The following is a 5,050-nucleotide window of genomic DNA, read 5'->3' as shown; positions in this document are numbered from 1 at the left end:
TTGACCAAATTATCAATGCTAACTATAGATATTTACCTTTCTTAAAAACACCATATGATTTTGCTTGTAAGTACTATAAAGAAAAACCAAAAATATATATAATGAGCAAAATAAAAAGTGTGTGTGTGTGTGTGTGTGTGTGTGTGTGTGTATGTGTGTGTGCACATGAGCATAGCTGGTATTTCACTGTTCTGAGCTGGTATTTTGTTCAGAGAGGGGAGCAGGAAGTCAAAAGAGATACACAGGCCTATGCTTCTTTCTGTCACATCCACCCCTCATGTGAATCTAGGGCTTAAACCTGGGCCACAGGCATGACAAGCAATGTGCCTTATCTGGTGGTCTATTTATCTGGCCCGCAGAAGAATTTGTGCTTATTGGAAGGGAAGGAAAATGGGGTGGGGAGGAAATCAGCTAATGGGAGTCATTGCATACGATGTGTAGAATTAAATTTGTTCTGATGAATTTACAAGGATATATTGAAACACTGATAAAAAAAAGAAATATTGATTTTAATATAGCTGAAACTTACGTAATAGTATAGTGCAATGCTACGTCAAGAAAAAATATCTTTCTGAAATTTTGAGCTTCCCAAATTTGTAGAAATTTCTGCGCATTTATCCGTAAAGGGATTGAAAAGGTTAATACTGAGAAGCCAGGCAGCAGAGCAGTTTCTAGAGCATGCAAGTCTTCAGGCCTCAGGCTCAACCCTCACATCACCTGCAGGGGGAGCTCCAGAAAAGAGCAGTGATTGAGTTATCACTCTTTTTCTATCCTTCTCTAAACTTCCCTCCCTCTCAACTGCTCTCTGTATTATCCAATACAAGGGAAAAAAATAAAACATTAAAAAGGGCAGAAATGGACACCAGGATTTGCAGATTCGTCATGCAGACATTGAGCACCAGTGATAACCTTGATAGACAAACTAAATAAAAGGGCCTGGTGGTGGCACACCTGCTTAAGACCTCATGTTATGCTGCACAAGGACTCGGGTTCAAGCCCCTGGTCCCCACCTGCAGGGGGAAAGCTTCACTAGTGGTGAAGCAAGGCTGCATGGTTCTCTTTGTCTCTCTCCCTGTCTGTCTTCTCTCTCCTCTCAGTTTCTCTCTGTCTCTAGCCAATAATAAATACACAAACCTGTTTTTTAAAAGAAAAATAAAATAAAGTAATGAAATTTGGAATTTACAACTGTGTAGCACACATCATTGAAGGACAGACACCCAAAACACAAGTTGAATTTCTGCTCCTGAAATACTTATAATCTCTCATTTATTCAGTTAAATTGTACCTATCTTTTTACATAATAACAATGTATATTAAAGAATAAATTAAGTCATGTTACAAACCAGCAGAGAAACAACATTTCTTGTGTTCCAGTGTGAGAAGAAGGCATTTTTAGTATGAAATTTACTATGCAACCCAAAAACGGCCAGATGGTACACAGATCCATTTGTTGAAAGGCTCCTAACTCTTTGCATTGGAAGAAAACCAGGTGACAAGTGAAGCAGCAGGTTTTATCCGAGACGTTCTGAAACTGTGCACAGGCTGAAAATAAAAGATCTAAACAACACCGTCCAATTCAAACAAGCCATTCTTACCAACATCAGAACTCTCCACTATTAATTAAAACAGGAAGTGTCACTCCTCAGACCTGAGGATCTAGTATGTATTCTCTTCACAGGAGTATTAAACAGATAATCTCACTTATCTCCTTCTGCGATAAATGAATTGGCAGGACAATGATTGACTGAATCCTGCCTTGGAGTCACTGATTTTTTTTGCAAGATCACAGAGCTAGTAAGTATAGCATGTGATTAAGATAAAGCACTAGCAATGGCAGTACCGTTCTTAAAATGAGCAGCATTGCAGATATTATCATAATGCCATTATTGCCCAATTTATTAGTTTACTTGATTACTATCTTAAACATAAACTCAGCCATCATGTTGTTAAAAAATTGAGAGACAAAATTTATGTGATTTTTTTTATGGCATACATCTGCTTGGGACAGACTGTTAAGATGATCAACTTTATTCTACAGTAAGAATTTTAGAGAAGTGTGATATCAGAATCCAACTGTACTTGGTATTTAAAGTCTCGGTACTAAAATACTGAATCTATTCATGAACAATACATGAATAAAATTTGGCTCATAGATTGGACCAGTATATATCAACATTTCAGTGTCTCACTGAAGCAATACTTCACGAGAAAATCTTTGGTACTTTCCAGCATGAGGCATTTCTTAGAAATGTGTCTTTTTGGTAAAGATACTTTCAGTTTGGGAAAGATCAGTAGTTCTTCAGTGATATTCAGAGAAAGATGCTGCACTGAACATAAAAAAGAATGATAGTTTGGAGGCCAGCAAAATAGCTTACTTAGATGATGCACTGCTCTGTTGGGTGCACAATACAGGTTCAAGCCTGGACTCCACCACCCTGAAGGAAATTTTTTTAATATTTATTTATTTATTGACTTATTCCCTTGTCTTGCCCTTGTTGTTTTATTGTTGTAGTTATTGTTGTTGTTATTGATGTCATCGTTGTTGGATAGGACAGAGAGAAATGGAGAGAGGAGGGGAAGACAGAGACAGACACCATCACACCTGCTTCACCTCTTGTGATGTGATGCCCCTGCAGGTGGGGAGCCTGGGGCTCGAACCTGGATCCTTCCTGCGGTCCTTGCGCTTTGTGCCACGTGCGCTTAACCCGTTGTGCTACAGCCTGACCCGACTCCCTGGAAATTTTTATACTTTATTCCCCCCCATCTCTATCTAAAAAAATCAGTTGTGTGTGTGTGGGGGGGGGCTGGGTGGTGGTACACCTGGTTAAATGCACATAGTACAAAGCACAAGGGCCTGGCTCCCTACCTGCAGGGGTTGGGGTGTCTCTTCAAGAGCAGTGGAGCAGGTCTGCAGGTTTCTCTCTCTCTCTCTCCTTTCAGTTTCTCTGCCTTGTCAAATACAAATGGAAAAAATAGTCACAGTTAATTTTGTAATGCCAACACCGAGCTCCTGGAAGCAAATAGTCAAATAAATAAATAAATAAGTCAGCTGGGAGCAGTGAATCCCCCAGAGATCTAAAGATGATAAAAAGTATTTTATTTAATATCCATATAGTCCCAGTTTCTAAAAAATAATAATCCATAGGAGGCAGACTTTTTCCTCCTAAGAGGCGGGTTGAGGTACAGTTTTTTAAATTCATTTCATAAAATGGAACTATTAACAAGATCATGGGATAAGAAGAGTATGATTCCACACAATTGCCACCTCCAGAGTTCTGCATCCCATTCCCTCCATTAGAAGCTTTCCTATTTATCCCTCTGGGAGTATGAACCCAGGGTCACTATGGGGTGCGGAAGGTGGGAGGTCTGGCTACTGTAATTGCTTCTCCGCTGAAGATGGATGTTGGCATGTGGATTTATACCCCCAGACTGTTTCTATCTTTCCCTAGTGGGGTGGGGCTCCTGGCAGGTGAATTTCCAGGACACATTGGTGGGGTCGTCTGCCCAGGGAAGTCAGGTTGGTGTCATGGTAGCACTTGCAACTTGGTGTCTGAAAAAGCATTAAGATATCAAACAGGTGGTCTGGGAGGTGGCGCAGTGGTAAAGCTTTGGACTCTCAAGCATGAGGTCCAGAACTTGATCCCTGGCAGCACATGTGCCAGAGTGATGTCTGGTTCTTTCTCTCTCCTCCTATCTTTCTCATAAATAAATAAAATCTTTAAAAAAAGATGTCAAGCAGAACAAACGGCTAAATAATAAGGGACCTAAAGGCCAGAATAGAGGAGATGAGATTCAGGGTCTCTGTCTTGGAAAAAACTAGTAGTTCTATGTTTTAAAGTAAACTAGAATGCCGAGATTTAAAAAATAATAATAATAAAAGGATGCCAAGATATTGCCAGCACGCCATCTATGCCTACTAGAATTTCAATTTCACCTGGACACCTCTGGGCATCCCATAAGGTTGTAATTTTCAATACGTTCTCACTTTGATATCATTAAAAATAAGTTACCTGGTAAATGGGGCAGTGGGGGGGGGATAGAAGGTGAAACATGTTAGGAGGGAGAACACATCATGAATTCAATCAGGTGCAGAGTGACAGGTGGGAGACATCTTGTGCTGAAGCTCATTTAAAATGCCATGAGTTATATGGGGTCTCATAACAAAAGTAAACCCCCTCAGTCCTGTCAAGCAACTGCTGACCAGTCTGAAAAATGTGGACAAGGAATTAAGGACAGACAGTACACTTCCGTCTGCTGATCTTCATTTCCTTCCCGGTTCTTAGCCAATGGCAGCAGTGTATTTAATATTCTTCTACAATTTATTTTTCCTATTAACAATAGTAGGTTTCTCTTTAGCACAACAGGTCTGGGCTTAGTCTTTATTTTTTTTTTTTAATTTTTTATCTTTATTTATTTAGTGGATACAAACAGCCAGAAATCAAGTTGGAAGAGGGCAATAGAGCGACAGAGAGACAGACACCTGTAGCCTGCTTCACCACTCACAAAGCTTTTCCCCTACAGGTGGGGACCAGGAGCTCGAACCTGGGTATGTGCACACTGTAACATGTGTGCTCAACCAGGTGTGCCACCACCCGGCCCCAGGTCGTGGTTTATTCTTAAGTCCCATCTTACGCTCAAAATCTCCTCTCTTATCTTACACACGTTTTGAATGTCATGTCTAAGGCACACGTGTGCTTTATGTAAGGAATGTCAAGGAGCCAGGTGGTGACACACCTGACTGAGCTCCCATGTCCTCTCAATTTCTGGCTATCTCTATCCAATAAATAGATAATTTTTTAAAAAAATATTGAAAAAATTAAATTTAATGTCAACATTAGGATATTAAGATCAATTCACCGCCATTCCTGTTACTGACATTGACCCTACTTAATTGCCTACCTTTTGTCTACCAATTTTCCAATGTTGTTGTTTTAATGAGTGACTCATAACTAGCATGGTCGGTCATTTTGCTGTGTTATTTAGTTTATTTATTTCTTACGGGGCACTGGGCAGCTCTGGTTTTTGATGGTGTTCAGGACTGAAACTGGGA

This window comes from Erinaceus europaeus, chromosome 14, assembly GCF_950295315.1.
Source record: "Erinaceus europaeus chromosome 14, mEriEur2.1, whole genome shotgun sequence".
Lineage (NCBI taxonomy): Eukaryota > Metazoa > Chordata > Mammalia > Eulipotyphla > Erinaceidae > Erinaceus > Erinaceus europaeus.
The sequence above is the reverse complement of the archived record's forward strand: the minus strand, read 5'-3'. Positions refer to the sequence as shown.